General features: G+C 56.7%; 1 long non-coding RNA gene across 1 annotated transcript; it reads left to right on the top strand.

Annotated features, from left to right (window-relative positions):
* On the top strand, positions 1–1,913 carry LOC105814067. The gene is made up of 2 exons (XR_001137686.1): positions 1–65; positions 1,551–1,913. It is a non-coding gene; the product is annotated as an uncharacterized LOC105814067 (long non-coding RNA).
* Positions 1,914–21,288: the final 19,375 nt, after the last annotated feature.

The following is a 21,288-nucleotide window of genomic DNA, read 5'->3' as shown; positions in this document are numbered from 1 at the left end:
ACGAGGAGGAACTGGCCTTCTACAAGGGATACTACGGAGATAGTTCTGACAAAAATTTCCAGGAGGTCAGTTTCCTTCTGGAAGCCTCTCCCTCAGGAGGACAAACGGGGGCTGATTCTTGGTCAATCCGAGTTGGGGTCCCTGTGGGGGAGGGGGCGGAGAGCGTAGGTGGGGCTGGTCCTTCCTAGTGTTTACCCTTTATCGCTTCCGCTGCAGTTTCACCCCAACCTCAAGGGCACACCATTTGACGTCCATGTCAGCCCCATCCTTGTCAGGGGAGAAAACTTTGCAAGACCGGTGCTCTTCTTGGTACTTCTGCAGGGAAAATTGATCCCAGAGGCTGGGAGGGTGGCTCAGGGCAAAAGCTTTGGTTAGGAGCTTACTGTGTACCTGGACTGGACAAGGCCTCTCTCAGGGCCTGAGCTTTTTTTGGCCAGGAAAATGAGAACAAAAGGGTTGTGCTAAAGGTTAATTAAACCGAAAAAGGGAGTGCAGCACTTAGCGTAAGGCCTTGTGTATAGCAAGTGTTCAATAAATGCTACTATTACTGACTCGGCAGTGGTTTCATAAAAGGAAATATTACCCTGGGCCTATTTAACTGCAGGGTCTAAAATAACACCCCTGACTATGGTGAGAGGGAGAAGGGGAGAGAGGGAAAGAGACTGACTCTGAAAAGTATGCATGTGTCTGAGTCAGACATTAAATGACTTACTTTTTCTGGAAATTGATTTTAGTGCTAGAGTTACCCAGCGGAACTGCTGACCTGAATTCTGAGAAAATAACAATAATGACACTATCTCCTGTGTCTTGAGCTCTTACTCTGTTCCAGGAGCTGTTTAAAGTACTATATGTAAATATTAAATCATTATATCCCATAACTCTCCTGTGAGGTTTTGCAAATGAGGAAAATGGAGGCACACACAGACTAAGGGACAGGACCGAAGCCACACAGCCAGTTGAAGTGGAGGAGCCAGGACTTGAAGCCAGGAGATCTGGCTTCAGAGACTAAGGCAAATAAGGGCTTATGTGATAACATCATCTTAAAGCAATGAGAACATGTTTGAATTCCTACAAGTATGTATGGATTTCATGGTAGGGACTCAGGCTTAGCCCCCATGTTCCTGGGCCTGTGTTTTGGGTCAAGGTAATGTTTTCATTGTAGAAATGTAACCAGGCTCTAGTCAGGGACTTGCACGTTCTTCTTTCCCTTGCTGTGAACATTGGGTGGATGCTCGGCTTTTGGCTTTATATTTCATCATTTTAGTCAGCATTCTGCACAGAGAGCAAATTTTACATATTAACCCTGGAAAACTATAGACAAAATAAAATCACAACAGTCTTTTCAGGTTTCACCAAGGGCTGAGGAAGCCTGGAACTCTAAGATCCAGGACATCTTCGCCTTAAGATAGATTGGGGATGGGAGGTCTGGACTAAGGCATCCCCTAGGCCATCCCTTGGCACTGAGGCCGGAACAGCACGGCTGATGAGGAGGGCAAGTGGCCTGTGAGCAGGAATCAGGCTCTGAGCTCCCAGACCCTTTCTCCTGGCAGGCAGTGAGAGGATCCGTGGGACTTCCGGTGGCTGTGCAGTGCATCGCTTTGCCCTGGGAAGAGGAGCTATGTCTCCAGTTCATGAAGGAGGTGGAGACCTTGGTCAAGAACCAGAGGGAACCAGAGGGAGCCCGAGTGACAAGCCACTCCTTCCCCTGGAGACCTTCCTAGATCCTCGCCCAAGTCTGCTCCCAATGCCCCTGCCTTCTCATGAATACCATATCCGCCTCATGTCTCCCCCTCTTGGAACCTACCACATTCCTTTTCTTTGTGGTCCCTCTGTGTGGTGGACTCACATGGACTCCCCAGATCAGCCCAACATGGGGAGCAGTGTAAGGGGCTCAATAAACACTTCTGACTGGCCGGCCTTGTGATCTCTGGTCTGGGTAGGGCTGTAGCCTCCTGGTGGCCTTGTGCCTCCAGCTGCTCTCCTCCAGCTCAGTCCCTCAGGTGCTACCCTGGATTGCAGCAAAGGGAAAGAGCCCCCCAGCCTGAGAGGCCTGGAGCCCTAGGTCCAAGTCTGGGCTCTCCCACTGGCTTGCCATGTGATGCTGGGAAGTCACTTCCCCTCTCTGGACCTCAGTTTTCTCATCTGCGAATTGAGGGGTTTAGATTTGATAAGGTCCATGGTACCTGCCAGCTTGACTATTCTGCAAGCTGTGATTTCTAGACATCACCCTGAGGAAGAACTTGACACGGCTCCCACTGATGTCTGTAGAAAGCTCCAGAGAGCAAGGCTGAGGAAGTAGAATCCAGTTGAAGTGGACCTTGGGTTAGGACCCAGACCCTTGGCTCACCGTCCAGTGCTTTTCCCACCAAGTGCTAATTCCTTGGCCTGACATTCAGCACCCCTTACCCCGGGACCCTCCACAGCCGCCTCTGCCATGACTCTACCACAGCACTGCCTCACTCCTTCCCTCAAACTGCAGCCCTCTTGCCAGCACAAGTACACCTGATGCTTCTGCCTTTGGGCCTCTATTCATCCTTCAAGCCCTGTGTCAAATGCCACTTCCCCCCGGAAGTCTTCCTTGATCCCTCTAACCCCCCACCACCACATGACTTTCCTTTCATTTGAGCTCTCTTGAGGTCTTCCCCCTACCAAAGCCTCCCCTTCTCCTATCCCATTCCTCTTTGTAGCCCAACTCGGCAAACTAGTGAACTCACTCTTCCCTGTGTGTGATGGCACAGATCTCCCGAAGACAATATCTCGATACAAACGAATGGAATTCATCCACCCACCCATCCATCCTACATTTGTTGAGTACCTCCTCTGAGCACAAATGGTGGAATTTCAGGCAGAAAAAGGCCTGAGTTAAAAGATTTTAACTCAGATGGAGACTCCAGGTATCACACCAGAGGGTCAGCCTGACTCTGCCTACCACAGAAAGAACCATGTGGGCGTCCAGGTGCAGGCTGGACAGGGCTACTGCTGAGCTCACTGTGGCTCCCCCTCTCTCTAGCTCTTCCACAGAGTCTGAGATCTCTGCTAGAAATCCAGCCTCAGGGTTTCCCCTCAGACAGGGCTGAGTAGGGCTCCATCCCTGTCCTCCCTCCCTACTAAGATGGAGGTCTAAGGGGCTCGGAGAAAGCAGGAGGCCGAGAGGTTCTCTACCCGTAGCGTGTCCCCTGCCTGCTTCAACAGTCTGGGCACCAGGGGGCAGCATTTAGCTTCACACAGCCCAGACAGCCCTTGCCTTCTGTTCTCAGCCCCGCTCTTGCCCGGACTTCCCCGGTCAGATCCTTCTATCCAACTGCATTGCGCTGATGGGAAACTGGCAGGTGGAGGGACAAGGATCGGGCAGGGGATGCAGGAATTAGCCAGGTGCTTTGGCTTTAGGTTAAACATTTGCAGATTTTAAAATGCAGGGGGTGGAATTCTTTTTTTGGCTGGAATTAGCCTGGGGAAAGGGGGTGGCAGATACCAGCTCAAAGGGCTGAGTAAATGGGAAGCCCTATCTTGGAGCCAGACTTCAGGCTGGGCTCTCTCTAGTATCTCTTGAGCTAAGGTTCACAACCTCCTTCCTCCCCAGTCCTAGCTCCAGCTCCAGTGCTGACCTCTAACCTCTGACTCCTGCCAGCACCATCTTCATCTAAAACCACTCCCTGGCCTGAGACTGTGGGCAGGTCATTTGCATTCTCAGAGCTCTTTGCTGTGGGGGCCTCTCTGAGGTCCCTGTGTGGGTACATATGGGACCTCCTGGACCAGGGCATCTCCTGCTCCTTCCCTTCCCACTCCTATTGGTTCCACTGCGCAGGCCTTGGTCTGGGCACACACACATCCAGGTCAGGCTCTGCCTCCTCTGAGACCTTGTGCAAGTGTCCCAGCTTCTCTACGCCTCTAAAATGGGGCCCAAGGTCACATCCGCCACGGCCTTAGGGTGAGAGGGTGAGCAGGTGAGAGGGACTTGGGCTACCCTTATCCAGCGTGGGAGGCTTACCCAGGTCTGGGTGTCTGTACCCAGGTCTGGGTGTCTGTGCCCGGAATTCACAGGCAGAGCCAGCCCCTGATAGGGGTGCCTGTGAGAGGGCAACAGGCCAGAGTTAGCTCAGAAACAGGAGCATTCCCAGGTGAGGGGCAGTTCTGCAAAAGCTGGGACTGAGGCCCCTGACTAGGTCCCTTTGCCTTCTGGTCTTGCTTTTGCGCTGGGCGATGCCGGGTTAAGACCTCAGTTTCCCGTTGGCTGCGTGGGGAAGGAGTACCCTCGTGCCCCGCTTCTCCCCCTGGTTCAGTCGAAGGATCCGTCACTGGGCTCGTCGCCCGCCGCTGGCCCAGAGACCGTCCGGGCCTTTCGGTCCCACCCAGCGCACCCCGCTTCCGCACCCCCCGCGCGGCCTCGGGAGGGCCGGGCAGACAGACCCGGGCGGAGCGCCCGCTCCTCCCGCGGACACGCACGGCCCGACGGCGCGGACCAGGCCGAGCCGGGCTCCCTCCCGGCCGCGCCGCCGCCGGCTCTGCGCACCGGCCGCCCCGCCCGCCGCGCCTCCCCGGGCGCCCGCATTAAAGCGCATATGCAAGCCATGAATTATCAACTGAAAGGAGTCAATTACCGGCTCTAAAAACGAGTGTCTGCGCCCGGAGCGCCCGGGGCCATCCGCCTATTTACGGAGCGATTTCCCCCGCCCGGCTGCGGAGGGGGGCCTCGGGAGGGAGAGAGACGGAGCAACCGAGCCCGAGACCCGGAGAGGAGAGCCGGAGCCGGCCGAGACGGAGAGACGCAGGAGAGAGACAGAGATCTAGCGAGACGAGACGCGCGGACATCCCAAGAGGGGCACAGGCGGCTCTGCCTCTCTCCTCCCCGGAGCAGGCGCGGGGAAGTGGGGCCCTCCCCTTGGTGTCCGTGCCAGGACCCCCGCCCTCTGAACTGCCGGCTGTGGCACTCGGAAGGGAGGCCCCTAGGCTGGGGCTTTGGGGGTAGATACGGGGCTCAGGCAGGGATGGGGGTAGTTTGCAGGGGGCAGCCATCCTGGCAGGAAACTGGGGAGCAGGCAGCAGCACTGTCCAGTGTGGAGGCCAGGAATGAGGCTGGACAGCGTGGCCATGAGCGAAGAGAGGAGGGGACGAGGAACTGAGACAAAGTGAGGATGGAGCCGGATGTAGGGGATGATCCAGACCTGACTTCTCTACCAGCAGTGAGCACCGTGGGGGCAGCCTTGTCTACCTTGCTCAGTATTGTGCCCTGCAAGGGAAGGTCCCTAGTGTTTGCTGAATGAATGAATGAAGGAGTGAGCTGGACGGAGACTGTGATGGAGACTGGGTGGGGGTGCCCAGAGAGGGGCCTCCCGAACAGATCAGATAGAAGGCTTCAGACCACCACAGTGCGTGTGAGGGGGTCATGGTAACTGAGTCCCGCACTTGCGCTCTCGCTGTGCAGGAGTAAGGAGGGAAGGGATGGGGGGAGGGTGGTGAGCAGAGGCCCAGCATCATCAGCACCCCAAATCACTGCCAGAGCCCCAGGGCTTTGACCTGAGTGCTTCAGGGCCCCTGAAATCCTTGGCCACTTCTGAAGGAAGGGGGGACAGGAAACCCCTAGAAACTTTGAGGAAGGAGCAGGACCTACATCAGGGCAAGGGGAAGAGTCTGGACTTGGGAACCAAACAGAGCCTTTCTCTTCTAGCTGTGTGCCCTCAGGCAAGCTTCTTAACTTCTGAGCCTCGGGTCCCTTATCTATAAAATGCTGGTGCTATCTGCTTTTCTGTTAATGTTCTCACATCTGCATAGCACTTTCCCCAGGAGGATAGGACCCTGTCTAATGTGAGAATAAGAATAGCTGCCATTTATCGAAGTTTACAAGGTGCCAAGCACTGTGGTAGTGGATTATCTCTACTCTTCACCGCAGCTTCCAAGGTTGCTAAACCACTTTGCAGACAAGCGAACTCCAAGAGAGGCAGGGTTGGGAGGTGGCAGCAGCAAGTTTTGAAACCAGGTCTGACTCCAGAGCCTCTTTAACCCCTGTACCAGGGAGCCGCCTAGACCTGACCCATGCACCGCTTTCCCTGTTCTCTCAGCAATTCTAGCCTGGCTGAGTCCAGACTGGGCAGGGGTGTGGCCGCGCAGTGGGCGGGTCAGCTCAGGTCCGGCAGGGGGGGCCCCTGGGGTCTTGTCCCTGCCACAATGCGGGCTGGGCGTCTGTCCGGCTTGACAAGTCTGCAGCCCCGCCACACCATTAGCGGGCAGCCAGAGGGGGGTGTCTGCAATTGCCAACACTGGGGTTCCAGCGGCCGCTTGCCTATTAGTGGCTGGTGGCTTCACCATGATTTATTGGGGCTTCTTCATTTCCCCTTGGTCCGCTATAAACATATTTATACCACCAGAGTGACCGATAAATTTCCCTTATGAATCCCGTTATCTCCCCTATTAACCATCCGTCACCTTTTATGCGGCCACAATGGGCTAGGCCAGGGCACCAGGGCTGGGTGGGAGGCCTGCGGCCCACAGCCCCTGAGCCCGGTGAACTCTTCACCTCCCCCACTGCTCCCCAGACAGGCAGCTGCTGCTGCCTCTAGGAGGAGGATATGGGCCGCAGAACAGACTGGCCCAGGCGAGGCCTTTGAAATGTGGCTTCTTCCAGGGTCTGAGAGTGGGAATCCCCTCTCAGGACTAACGAGTCTCTCCCACTGTAGCTCTGGCTTTATCTCTCCTAAGTGAGCAGGGCTCTCCTGAAGCTGCTGCTGCTGCTTTTTCTCCTCTCCCCACCCTCAGCTCTCAGCCTCGTCCCTCTAAGTGTAGCAGAAAGCCAAGACACAGCTACATGTGGCACGGGGTGAGGGGACAGGTGCCAGCTGACATTTGCCAAGCACCTCGTCCATGCCAGTCACTTTACGTACATGACTTCGTGTTATCCCCATCACAATCTATTTATAGCTTGATTTGCCAGCTGTAGATGAGGAAATAAGGCTCAGAGACATTACGTTATGAGCCCAAGGTCACCCAGCCAAGGGGCAGAGCTGTGATGTGGGGCTTTTCTGGCCCCAAAGCTGGGCTTACAACCACTGCACTACATAGCTTCTTCAAATGCCCTGGGCTGGGAGAGGTTAATGAGAAAGTTTCCCAGAGTGCTATAGAGCAGGAGAGGGAGGAGAAGAGAGGGGAGGAGAAGGGGCCTCCGTGGAAGGCTGGTAGGGAGAAGGGGGCAGGGCTGTGGAGTGGTGAGTCACCTCTTTTGCTTTCCAGTTGGCAAAACTGGGACACCTGTTCGGGCAGGTGCTGGGGGTAGGGAGCAAGGTGTCTAAGAGCCCTAAGGCACTGGCCGGCCCACATCTGGCAGGACAAGGGGCCTGGCTAGGACCTGGCCAGAACCTGGCTGGTACACCAGGGCCTGGGTCAGCCCTGCTTGGCCGTGTGCCACTCTGCCCTATGCCTCAGCCTTCTCCCGGACCTGGGCGTGCAGGGTCCTACCTTTTGAGTATCTGATATACCAGCTTTCTTGGGAGAAGGCTGCATGTGAGGATGTCCTGTGTCCTCCACTTTCACCGCCCAGTCAGCCAGAACTACTGAAAGCTCCTCTGGAGCTAAGGTGACCCCCAGTCTCCAATGGAGAAGAATCTGGAGACTTAGGGAGACCAAGGTCTATCCCTGAGCCCTGGCATTGCTTCTCTAGCTCAAGAGGATGGGCATAGGAGGGTGCTATTACTCCTGTTTTACAGATGAGGAAACTGAGGCCCAGAGAGGGAGGGGATCTGAGTAAAGAACGGAGCCCTGGGTTAAGGCATGGTGCCCGGGAGGGACCCAGCAGCCTTAGAGCTGGGAGGTAGCAGAGTGGGGTGAGGGGGCGGAGTGTGGTCTGCTGAGTCTGGGTGGCCACGCTGGAGGTGAGGGGCTCAGCTCTCTGGAGGATGTCTAATTACTCTTGTCCTCAGCAATAGCATCCTGGGGGTGGGTCTGGGGGTGGCTGGGGCAGAGGGGATTATGGTCTTCACACCCCAAGGAAACAGATTTTCCTCTGACTACAAAAAAATGTGGGGAGGTCATTCTGGCCATTCCCCTGCCTCCCATAGTCCAGAGGGAAGAGCTGTTGGGGGGCGGCTGCAAGATCTTATCCCTGTCCCTCTGCTTCCTAGCTCTCCACACCCCAGCTCCTGGGGGGCACAGAGTCCGTGCTGGGAGGAAGGAACCCTGGGTTCAGGCCCTGCTTGGCCACTAGCCTGTTATGCAATTGGATCATGGCTGGCCTTTTCTGGGCCTCATCCCTTAGATAAGCCCCAGCTCACACCCCGGACTCCAAGCTACCGTGTGCCAGGAGACACCCCTCCCCTCAGAGCAAGCTCCAGGAGGGGCAGGCCCCGCAGCAGGCCAGGCACCCTGGCATCTCTCTCAAGGCTGGTCTCCCCCTTGCTCTGTCTCAGGGTCTCACCCGCTCTGTCCCTCCCCTCCTTCCACCTGCTCTCTTGTCCTACCACCTGTCTGTCTGTCTGCCTTTGTCTGTGGTCTGACCACCTCCTCCCCCTTCCCCATGTCCTCTCCTCTCCACAAGGTTGGTCTCCCGTGGAGGGAGGGGTAGGGCTGTGAGTGTGTGTGAGAGAGCGCTTGCGAGCTCCCTCCCTCTCCCTCCCCTACCCTCGCCTTCTCCCATACTCACACACACACTCTCCCTCAGTCATTTTCAATGTCATAAATTTCCACGTCTCTCTCCTGCACTCGGCTATTACCTGCGCCTCCGTCACCGGGCTGCGCTCTCGCTCCCAGATGGGCTAGGCCATCTCCACTCCGCAAATGACTCAGGGAGAGAGAGGCAGGGAAGGAGGGAGAGAAAGGAGCAGAGAGAGATGAAGAGAGATCGAGAGAGATTGCCAGAGAAAACGAGCGAGCAGAAGAGAGACTGGAGCAGAGGGTGGAGAGGTAGCCGCAGGGAGGTCTCAGCCCTTCTTCCTCCCTCCCCCAAATACAAAGGTCGCTGCCCACCGGGAGCCTGCCTGCCAGGGGCTCTATGCACCCGGGCAGGATTGGGGGGTGTGGAGGCTGGGGCGGAGTCAGGTCACCAGCTCTGCCCCACCCAGTGGGGACTTGCTGCAGTCCTTCCCCTCCGCTCACATTTCCCGCCGCCTCCCGTGTGCCAGCGCTGCGCTGGTGGTGACCTACTCCCTCCAGGAGGTGGCCCTCTGCTGTGCAGTGTGATAGGACCCTGTGGGGACACTGGCCAGTGTGTTCGGCATGCCCACAATTGAGGGTGGGGCTGCTCTGGGAGCTGTGCTTCCTCCTTCAGAATTGGGGCTCTCTCCTCAGACCTGGCCTTCTCCCCACCAGTTTGAAGTGCCCTCCTTGTCTCCTATCTTCATTGACACCCTGACACCCTGACTTTCTCAGGACTGGTTCTTTGGATGAGAGCAGGGCTGGGGACACCCAGGTGGTCTTGGGAAGAGAGCATTTCCAGGCAATGCTGTGGGACAGAGCATGAGGCAGAGGAAGGTCCAGGCAGGGGTAGAGTGGCAGGACTGGGGGCAGAGGGGGCTGGGAACCCAAGTGCCCCAGGATGTGCTGGGAAGGACTCAGTGAAGTGGCAGCTGGTGGGACCAGTGATGGCCACGGTGTGTGCAAGTCACTACTGGTGCAGGGGGCGTGGCCCCGGGCCTGGGGCTGATCCAGAGATTCCTGAAAGGTTTCCAGCTTCTGCCCTCAACACCTCCAATTGTTCCTGCACCCAGCAGAGTGATCACTTAAAAATGCAAATACAATCATGTCGCTCTCTTGCTTAAACCCTTGGAGGGCTCCACATCCCACAGAGAACAAAACCTAAGTCCCTTCTGGCCCTCCCCTCCCCTCCCCTCCAGTCTCTCCCCTGACTTCCGTCTCCTGACGGGGCCTAGAATGTATCCAGGGCCTTTGCACTCTTTGTTCTCCTTTTCCCACAGGGCTGGCTCCTCATGCCTTGGCTCAGATGTCACTGCACAGAGGAGCCAACCCTGACCATCTCATCAAATGACAGGTCACCCCATTAATGTCTACCATGGTCTTCTGCAGAGTTATTCTGTGGCACTTTTTAAACTCTGTCATTGTTTGTTTACTTGTCTATTTACTTGTTTAGTGTCTGACTCCGCCGATGGATTGTACCTTGCATGAAGTCAGGAGCCGCGTCTGTCCTGCTTTCAAAGACAGCACCCGCCACATCATGAGCCTTAAGGAATTGCGTGTTGATGTGGGTGCATCCTCCGACCTTGGTTTGGACGGGACTGATGTGGGGATGGACGTTGAGGCTAGACTGATGGTCTCACGGTTGCTGTCCATCTGGCAGACTTGTTGAAATTCCAGTGTGATAGATTCTGTTCCAACAGGAAAGTCATCTCGCCCTGATGCTGGGAATTTAGCCTATGACTAGGGTCAGGCTTCATAAAAGAGAGTTTTCCTTAACTAAAGCCCACACGCTGGAGTCCCTCCATCTGTGGGTAAGCATACAGACACCCTCGCAGACACACACTCACACCCAGACACACGTGTGTACTCCCCACAGGCATATACACACATGCACACACATGTGCGCACACACACAGAGTCCCATGGGTGCCGTACACGCCAACACACACAAAGGGACAAACCTGCTTACCCACATTCCTACACATGCCAGATACAGCACTGCAACCCCACAGGCATATTTGTAAGCAGATGCACACGTACACACACACACACACCTACAAACACGTACTTAACGTGTGCAGACACTTAGAATGACAGCCATGCAGGAGCCACCTGTTCACTCGCTCACTTGCTCGTGAGCCCATATCATGGAGTAACAGACTGGGCTCTGCGCTCCCCTTCGGCGGTGAGATCCTTTACACCGAGGGGTCTGTGCTCTCTGGCCTCTCCCCTGCACCCTCCTCCCCCACCCCTGTTCCACTTCCCCAGCCCTCCTGGTCTTGTGAGAGACTGAGGCTTCCCCAGACTCTATCTGCGGCCAGAGGCAGGGCTCAGCTGGAACTGGGGTCAGGGCTTGGTCTGTGGACAAGGCCAAGGTTCAGTGGGTGACTGGGGTCAGACTCCTCTGGGACCAAGGTCAAAGGTGAGTCAGGGGCTGAGGTTTTCTTGATGCACTGTCTCTGCTCACAGGTGTACCCACCCCAAGATATGCCATCCCAAGGAGCTGCTGGCAGGGTCCCCAAACTCAGGGTCCTCACCATGGGCCTCTGCAGCTGGTGGAAGGTGAGGGGGAGCAGGTGGGGGCCGGGCCTGGGCAGATAGCTCTGAGGTACGTTTCCATCTCTGCGGGTCGGGCGGGCGAAGCCATTTCCAATCTGCTCTCTATCATTTTCAATATCATTAATCCCAGACACTCTATTTTCCATGCCTGCGCAGCCAGGCCCCCGAGTGTGCGCCGTGTAAAGTGACACATATTCATCACCGGCTCGTGGCGCCGGCGCCGACGCTGATACAATATTAGTGTTGCCCCCCCGTTTGGGGCCCGCTCCGCCCGGCTCCCCGATGGCACGAATCCATCACCTGGAGCCCGTGTCACTTTCCCCAGCAGCCACATTTGTTTGGGCACTTAGGAGGTAATTGTGGCACATTAGCTGGGGTGGGGAAGGGCGCCAGGCCTCCAGGAGGAGGGGGAGGCCAAGGCATCTTCTTCCATAGCCCCAGCCCATGCTGGCCTGCTCAGCTCCTGGACTCTGGCTGGGGTTCCAGAAAGCTGGATTCTGGCTCGGTCTTGGTGGGGAGAGTTTGAGAAAGACCCTGTGTGGGAGAGGTCAACTCTGGCCCTGTCGGGAAGTCTCAGAAGGGTTCCCCCAGCTCCCCTGTGAGCCCCAACATTGGGGCTTGGTCTAGATGGGCCCCAGCTTGGAGGCAATGGCTTCAAAACCTTTTCTTGCCAACCAGTCCTTGTCCCAGCACTGAAACTCAGGATGTCGCAACCCAGCCCCGCTGGCTCCATTCCGAGTCCCATATGGGACAGAGGGGAGGGAGGAACGCAGGAGGGAAGAGACACTGCCCAGCCCTTGGGAGCCCAACTCCTAGCGAAAATCTGGCTCTGCGCTAGAAGCCTGAGTCTGAGAGAGGGTGACATGGCCCAGCCCTCAGGAACACTATCTGCATTCAGGCACAGGAGGACGCCACCTAGCCTGACTAGTAGCAGTGGCCCAGGTCAAGGTGCTTTTGGGAAGACTGCCTGGAGGTGGTGAGCTAGAGGTAGGTAGGGACAGCCTCTGGGCAAGGGGAGGCCCAGACTGGCTGTGGCGGAAGGAGGAGCAGCAGCCCCAGCCCGCAGCCCGGGCCATTGATCAGAGCGGAGGCCAGAGCGTGTGGGGCGTTGGTCCTCCCTCCCCAGTCCGCAGGGCTAACACCCATTAACCTCGTCAGCAGACAAATCGCCCATCTTGTCAAATTCCCATTTAAAATGCAAACTCGATTTGACAGAGTAAACTGAGCAGAGGTGGGAGCGGATAATCCAGTGGAGGCTCATTAGCAACGCCCTGATGAGAGGGGCCAGCCGGCTGGGCGGCCTCACGGACCTCCTGCCGCGATGAACTCCCACCCCCGCTCAATACCTGACTCATCTGCCCTCCTGCCTACCCCCTCAAGTAGTCTGGGGACCCCAGCTGCCTGCCACCACCCCTGGGAGGGTGCATCTGAGGGGCCTGGAAGCAGACAGAGCTGGGAATCAGTCCCTGCACTTCTGCCTGTCCACTCAGTGGGCTTTGGGCAACAGCCATCCCTCTAGAGTCCCCACTGGGACACAGCATGTATACTCTCCTACAAGGCCCTCACTTAGGGGTCCTGTGAGCTGGCTTTACTAACTCATTTACAAATGACAAACCTGGGGCTCAGCGTGGCCCAGCAGGGAAGAGGCAGGCAGGGTATGGATTTGAACCCTAACCCATCAGACTCCAACAGTCATACTTGCAACCATGACACTACTCTGCCTTCCTGGATTGGAAATGCTTGTTCTTCCCTTTCTGCTTCCCTGGTTTCAGTGTTGTCACTAGCTGTGTGGGTCTAGGAAAAGTGACTTCCCCTCGACCCTCATTTGTCTCATCTGTAAAAATGGGCAAAAAACAGCTGCCTAGCCCAAGAGTTAGGGTAAGGAGAATTTTAGTAAGTACTTGGTTTAACTAATACTAATAACCACCCCAGCAAAATCGGCAGACAACTTAGCCTGGGAGCTGGGGATAGGGAGGGATGGATATAAAGGGGAGAGAAAGAAGCCAGATTTTCCCGGGGAGCGGCTCATGACAGACCATAAGCCCCTCCTGGCTTCCAGGACCTGGGCACCCCCGGACCTGCACCCTGTCCTGCCTTCTCAGCTCCATGTCCGGACCACTCTATTAGGAAAGAAGCCCATGGTCACTCTCAGGGCCTGAACTGGGAGGGGGTGTTCTGGGGCAGGTGAAGGTCCTGCCCACTTGGCCACTGCTTCCTGTCCTGTACTGCAGCCAGGCTGCTGCTGCCTGCTCCTAATAGTTGGAGTAATGGATGATTAAGGGGCCCTGGAGGGCAACTGCCTTGAGATAACGGGCTGTCACTAGCCTTGACTCTCCCAGGAGTGTCCCCAGCTCTGCTCTCTCACAGATGCATGTGGAGCCCCCAACCAGGCTTGGGCGGTACCTGTCCCTGCCGCCACACAGGGCTGCTGTGCTGCCCGGCCACCTGGGAGCTAGTGCTGGGTGACCTTGTGCTGGTGTCCTCTCTGGGTCTCATCACCTGTCACTAGCATACAGCAAGAGCCTCCCGATCCCCAGTGTCTGCCTGCCCTGCCCCAGTCCTTCGCAATTGCTCTGAGTGCCACCACTTTCCCACTCTGACTCCTCATCACCCCCAGAGTAGAGCCCAAATCCCTCAGCTGGCATCCAAGGCCCTGTGCAATCTGGCCTCAGTTTACCTTCCACTTTCTCTCGTATCTCTCTGTCTCTGCCAGGCTGTGAGTTACCCTCACGTCCTTGCCTGGCACTCCTCTGGACTCAGCATTGACCTGCAGGGTGGGGATCCTATTCCTTTTGAGCCCCTCTCTGCCCCCATCCTCGCCTGGGTCTAGCAGTGAGCTGGGAGGACCCTACAAGACCACGGCCCCTGCCTGGGGTGGGGGTGGGCTGCAGAGGAGGAGAGGCTGAGGGGTGGGTGGCGTTCTCAGCCTCCCTGCAGTTGTCTGCCAAGCCGTCCTCTGAGGCTGGCCTAATTCCCTTCAGAGCCCGGCTCCCATCTTCAGGGTGGTGCTTAGGGAGCTGAGAGCCCAACGCTAATGCCTAAGAAAGTCGTGGGTGGATTAGAAAGCGAGGGGGATTAGGGCCAGAGCTGGTGGCTGATGCAGGAGCGGAGCCCCTCCTCCTGAGGAAGAGGAGGCTAATCCTGCTTAGAGACTGAGGAGACAGCCATGCTGAGGGGGGCCTTCTTCCCACCCACTCGGGCTGCCTGGGCCCAGCAGGAGCAGCATGAAGAAGACCCAACTGCCCCCTCTGTCCTCCAAACTTTTAGTGCCCTGGTGTCTCCCCAAACCATCCTGCTCTGCCTTGTCCCCCACATTGCCCCAGCCCTCCACGTAACCCCAAACTCCCCATTCTGCTGTGCCCGCCCAAGCTGCTCTGTCTGCCCGTGTCCCCCAACTTTCATAACTACCTACATCTCCATGAACTGAGCTGTCCCCCAGTGCTGCCCTGAAGGTCTGCAGTGGATGCCATGGCGCTGCCCAGATCGCCCTGGAGGGCAGAGACATTCCTGCAGTGCTGGGAGTGTTCGCAGTTGAGTTCCTCCCCAGCAGGTGTCCTCAGCTGCCTCACCCAAGGTTGTGCCCCTCTGGGACAACTCTGAAAGGCAGTGCCACACTGGGAGATGGGGTTGGCTGAGGCCACTGCTGAGACTGCCTCACAGCTGGGACCTTTCGGTCTGGCCAGTCTGGCTCCCCATTGCCTCATGGGCTGGTGCGCCCCAGAGCACACTCCCTCCTCAGTGTCTGCAAGAAGCCTCACCCTTCACTTTCTCCTTTAAGTGCTAGGTTGGAGGATGGAAGAAGATTAGGTTGGCCAGTGAAGGGCCTGGATTCAGGAGCTGCTGACCTGGGTGCGGGGCGAGGACCCACAGTCCTTTCCCAGAGGATCCATCCTCCTTGGGCCCCTTTGGTTCTGACGGTGTAGGCAGCCCCATGGGCTGAGTGGAGAGGGAGGTCCTGCCCTGGAGACCAGGCTGGGGTCATGGCCTGAAAGGAGAGGCAGGTTCTGTCTGGGGAGCTGACTGAAGAAGGAGAAAGAACCTGCTCTGAGAGCTTAATCTGAGTGCTGAGGCAGGTCAGCCCCTGGGAATTTGGTCTGAAGAAGAGAAGCCTCTGATGTGGGGACCTATTCTGAGTGGAGAGGAAGGACACTGGGAGCTGAGTCTGAGGGTCAGATTGGCCTCCAGACCAAGAGAAGAGGCACGCCCGACCCAGACTGCCTGTTCTACCGGGCCCCCCGCCCCACCGTCAGCCAGGTCTTCCCTTGCCAGCCTTGCCCGGCTCCCCAGGGGAGCAGCCATGTGATGCCTGCATGCGGGGGGACTGGGTTTCTGAGTTAATGTGTGTGTGTGTGTGTGTGTGTGTGTGTGTGTGTGTGAATATAATGGGAAGAACACCCACTTGCTGGCTCCTTTGGCACCATTAGGGTTGCAGCTCTGTGGGAGTAGAGAACTTTCTGGATGCAGGGCCTCTGAGAAATTCTGGTCCCAGGGTAGCTGGAGCTCAGGGGCGGAGAACCAGATGGATTAACCTTTGAGAGTCAGTTTGGGATGTGGGGGTCAGTGGAAGGGGACCACTCCCACTCTGTTCCCTACCTTTGATGGACAAATGCTAATGACATTACCAGCGATTGACTAGAAACGAATAAATAATTCAGTCTGGCCTGAAAATGGGAGAAAAGTACTTAAATGCTATTGACAAGCCAGTCCCTGGCCTCATTACCCATGCAGACTCAGGCCTCCACATCGACCACAGCCCCTGATTCCTTCAGACCCCACTGTGGGCAGCCTGAGGCCTCCCTCCACCCACCTGGCCCTCGTTGAGTGTGTGGAAGGTGACCTGAGGAGACTAGGTGGAGGGTTGAGGCTTGCGGCTCAGACCAGAGGTACCCCCATCTGCAAGGACAGAGTCTCCCAGGTTCTTCTCCTTTCCCCAAATGCGCACAGCAGATTCTGTGCACGGGAAGGGTGCTACCGGCAAGCCCCTCACCAGCCCTACCTCAGGTGCACGCACACAGGGCGCAGGCGTGTGCTCACTTGGACACGCACACAGCAGCACGCAGCTGCTGCATCCTCTTCCAGGACACAGGAAGAGTGGTGACCCCCTGGGGCGGCTGTCAGTCACCGTGCTCTTGGGGAATACAAACTCATTAAATGTTTCCCTGCCTTGTCACAGGGGCCCCGAGTCAGGCCTGAGGAGGAGGAGGAGGAGAAGGAGGAGGAAACAATGCGCAGCTGATCCTTTAAAAGCACATCCTGTATTTCCCACCCGGAGAAGAGAGGACGGATTATCAGGGTGGAGATTACCCATGGAAGGCCCTTGCTGTGGGTTCCTAGGGAGTTGGGGTTTCTAGCCCCTATGGCACATGCAGAGCTTCCCCAAGCAGCAACTCTGCCAAACAAAACCTTTTCATTTTCCTCAAGAGTCTCCCCCTCTCTTCCTTAGCTGCCTGTGCCTGACTCCTCTTCCGGTGCCTCCTCTGGAATCATCTGGCCTCTTCAGGCGAAAGGAGTGAGGCCACAGTTCCTCTGGCCCTTTCCCTGCCACTGTCAAGGCTCAACAGTCAGAAGCAGACAACACCGGCTGATCAGATGGGAGATAAGGGAGTCTCAGAGCTCCTCCAGCCCAAGGCATGGGGCCAGGCAAGGACTCAGTGGAGGGGGATTTGGGAGGGAGGGCCGTGGCCTGTGCCTTGGAGGTGCAGGACACTCCAGTGGGTATGAAGGGTCCACTTCAGCCCAGCCCAGGAAATCATCTAAAAGACATCCCATTCCTCCTTGAGCCAAATAAGCTGCTCTGTGGGTGAGGCCAGAGGCCTCAGTACCTGTCCCTGGTAGCTGGACTTATCCCCTCACTCCCTTTGGAGACCAGACCCCCACCCTGAAGTCTGTGGGGTTCTGGCTGGGTCTCCTCACTGCTGCCTGCCAGGATCCTGCCCCTCCAGGGCTGAGCCGCAGAAGTTCCCGGGACCAGCCCCTCCCCTCTCATCCCCCACGCCACGCAAGCCCAAGGGCTCCCCAGCTTTCCCAGGCACAGTACTCACCCCTACCCCCACCCAGCCTCTGGAGCAGGCTAAAAAGCTTTGCTTCCCTGCTCATCAGCCATAAGGCCCTTCCTCCTCCGTGTTTCTTCTAACCATTGTGTCCCACGGGGAGTCATTTATCCAGATCGACTGGCTCTCCTCAGTGCAAACATTCACAGGAGCATTAACAAGCTTAAAACCCAATTAGCCTTCAATTACTCAGGCCTCAGTCAGATTTTCTGTGCTGGGGACAGGGGTAGGGAATGCGTTTGGGCACTGCCTGGCTGGTGTTCCTCTTTCGGGCCCCCCCAGGCCTCCTGTAGCAGACAGTGCCCCCACCACTCTCCCTCCTGCCTGCACCACCTTCTTGCCTCCTTACTCTTCTCCCTGCTCCTTTCCTTCCTCATCTCTCTTAAAAAGGTCATTGTTCTTAAGTGTACATACTCAATACATGGTTATAAAAAACTCTGTAACGATATGATGCAAAGTGGAAAGCTAAATCCCCCCTCTACCCCCTGCCCCATAAATCCCATTGTCAATAATTTGGGGCTTCTCCTTTCTTTACCATGTTTCATTCTATATGTTCACACCCACATACGACCACATAGTTTTAAGTGTATTTTAAAAAAATCTTCATATTGGGACCATACTATTCATATTGTTCACGGGCCTGTTATTCATCGGTCAATTATTTAATTTGTACCCCTCTTTCCTCACTTGCTTTCCCTCTCCTGCATCTTTCCATGTCAGTGCATGCAGACCGATCTCCTCCTTCTTCTTGGATACGTAGTATTCCATGGTCTGGGTACATTGTAATGTGTTTAATCAGCCCCTATGGATGGACATTTAGTTGTTTCTAGTGTTTGGCAATGACAAGCATCATTGCAGTGACCACCTCTGTCCTTACGTCGCTGTACACAGAGGCCACATGCCTAGAACAGGAATTGTTTGGCCACAGGGGATGCACATGTAAAATTTTGATAATTACTGCCAAATTGCCCTCTACCTCCAGAACCTCCAAGGTTGTGCCAATTTGTATTCCTAAGAGTCTCCATTTCCCCTACTTTCATCGACACTGGGTTATCTTTTTAAAAATTATCATTTTTTCAACCAAATAGGAGAAAATGACATCTTATTTAATTTGTACTTCTCTTTTTCCTCTCGCCACCTCTCCTTTATTTCCGTGTCTCACTCCCTCCTCTTCCTCAGTTCTATCCCACCCAGCCCCAGCTCCCCTCTCTCCTTACCAGCTTCTCCCCTGCCACACCTTCTTCCCCATATCTTCTCACCCTTCCCTTTCCCTCCCCTTCTCTCTCCTCCCCTGGATACTGCAGTCCTGGGGGGAGGGCAGCCAGAGACGCTGTTAGCTCTGCCCCCCTAATACTCTGAGTCCCACTCGCCTCTTAACACTTCCCTGAGCCTGGGCCTCTAAGCCCCATCTCACTCTCGTCTCCCTCTAATCACTAAGGCTTATTTCTGATTTTCTGAAGTGACAAGGAGCTGGGTTTGGGGGGAGGGAGGGCTGTCAGCCAGCATCTCCCAGGATTGAGGGAGGGAAGGATGCCTGGGATGTAGGGGAGGGAGGCCTGACTGGTAGGATGCAGCGGTAGAGACTCCAGCCCTCCTCACTCTGAAGGAGTAGCCCAAGTTCTCCAGCCCCTCTGCTGTGGCTTACAGCACATATACTTCCAAGCATAGGGTGTTCTTTTAGGCTCTATTCTCTTTTCTCTGGTTTCTTCTGTAAAAAGGAAAGTGACTCCTCCCCTACCTTGACTCAAGGGAGCTCCTATGGACATAGCCTCTAATGCCTCCTCTTCTCCCACCTCTGCCACCACCCTGCCAGGAGAATGCTCCCTGCATCTCCCCCTGCCCCACCCCTTTGGTCCTGGAGGTGGGAAAAGCCTGTGGGCTGCAAAGTCCATGTCTTCTGCCTCCCACCTTAGAGAAATCCAGATCTTCCCTCCCCTGGCCCAAATGCATCCTCCCCAAATCTCAGTGAATTGGCATAAATCTAATTAAGGACAGTAACAAATCTCTTGTCGTTTTAAAGACATTTAAGGTTTAAAATATGTGCTGAGAGTAGAGGTCTCAAGAGAGGTGGGATGAAGAACTAATTCCAGGGAGGGACACTTGAGCCCAGTTCTAGCCCTGCCAAACGACCCTGGAAGCTCCCCTTGGTGTCTCTGAGCCTTGGTTTCCTCAGCAGTCCCCCAGAACTTCTACAAGGCCCAGCAGGAGTCCCTTGCTCCTGCCTGAAGTGCTCTTGCTGCGCTAATTTAATTACATGGCCTAACTGGGCCCAGGCTGGGGAGGTGGTTAATGGCAGCTGCAGAGACAGTGAGTAATCAAGAATTAATTAAGCGTTTCTGGGGATTCCCAAGTCTGGCCCAGGGATCCCTGGGAGCCTGGCTGTGGCTGCCCTGCTCCTGCCTCCTCAGGAGTAGGGGAAACAGCAGGCTGCCGGTCCAGAAGGGCAGGGTATGGAGCCACACGGGGGCCAGCAGTGGGCGGACTGCGTGGAGTTGCACACGTGCCTGTGCCAGTAGGCCTGGGCATTTCTGTTACAAGACCAGGCTGTGTGGAGGCAGGGGCTCAGCCCCGGCGGGGCAGGTGAGAAATGAAATGTGTGGTTTCAGCCCTGGGCTTTGGAGTCAGGCAGACCAGAGTTTCAGACTCAGCTTCCATACTTGCCAATGGGTGTGCCTTTGGCGGGGCCTTCTCGCCTACCTCGCCCTCCGCGTCCCCCAGACCTTCCCACAGCTGGTTCCTTCAGGCAGCACACCTCTTAGGAAGGCTTCTTCCCCCCACAGTTACTAGCACACCCCCGGGCTCGTTTTCTGCTCATTTGTCACTTGTTTCTCACGTTCCACGGAGCCAGTCAGGGTCAGGGGCTCGCAGCTGTATCTGCAGGACCTGAAACAGCGCTGTTCGAAGAATGAAGACACCTCTCTGAGCCAGTGTTGTCACCTGGGAAGTGGGGGTCATAGCCCCCTGCAAGCCCTAAGGTGGTCGCGAGGGGATGAAGAGTGGACTCGGGAAGCACCGAGCACCGCGCCCGGCCCACGCTTCGCCTCCGCGGCGGCGGCCATTACTTGGTCGCCTCGTTGTCACTCGCGCGCTGCCCGCTGCAGCCTCCCGGGCCGGCGACGCCGGCGACACTGCCTCGGGACAGCCCCAGGCCCCGCCCGCCGGGCCCTGCTCCTTCCCAGGCGCCCCCGCGCCGCCGGCGCTTTGAAGTCCCAATCCCGCAAATAGAGTCAATCAATTATGAAGGGAACAATCTGGCGGCCCCTCGGGGAGCGGCGGCCGAGCGATCCCGGGGGATTAGGCCGCAAATCGCGCTGAGCCTCCCTAAGTGACAGCGAGAGAATCGCGCGCGGCGGCGACGGCGGCGGCGGGAGCGGGAGGGAGCGCGGCCGCTAACCCGATTATGCAGATCCGCGGGGGGCGCGGATTAGGCGTCGGGGGCGGCTTCGCCCTAAGCGGCTCTCGGATTTGGGAAAAGTTTACCCGGGCGGACGGGGCGGAGACTCCCCCGGGCAGGGTGAATGGAGGGCCCGCGGCCGGGGACCGGACGCCAGGGTGGGGCGGCGCGCCTACTGAGTCCAGCCACCGCCACTTTTCCAAGCGCGTGCGCACACCCAGGCCCGCAATGGCCTTGTGTACACAGGCCATGGGCGCACGCGCGCACCGGCTCACGATCACCCTCCCAAGCCACAAGAAACGTTCTGAACACTCGGGGACGGGGACGCATGCATGCGCACATGCACACCAGGCTCAACGTCACACGCAGCCAGGCCCAAGATGGCTCACACACTCCCAAGCACTGGCTCGTGCTCACATGAGCGTGCACATACTCACAGACACACAATTTGACATTCAGATGCCGTGCCTCCCTGTGGTCCCAGCAGAAAGTCCCAGTGACACAAGGAGGTGTGTCAGCCACACAAGAGCCCATGTAGATATTTGGCCAGGTGCTAAGCCCTGCCCCTGCACTCTGCCACAGACCTCCCCCTGCTCCTCTCCTCTGAGAGACCCTGAGGACTAGTGCGTTAGTGCCTGTGGGCCCATATCTCTGGGGTCTGAGCCCGGT

The sequence above is a fragment of the Propithecus coquereli genome, unplaced genomic scaffold (assembly GCF_000956105.1).
Source record: "Propithecus coquereli isolate 6110/MARCELLA unplaced genomic scaffold, Pcoq_1.0 Scaffold299, whole genome shotgun sequence".
In the NCBI taxonomy this organism is placed as follows: Eukaryota; Metazoa; Chordata; class Mammalia; order Primates; family Indriidae; genus Propithecus; species Propithecus coquereli.
This window is presented reverse-complemented; position numbering and strand designations above follow the sequence as displayed.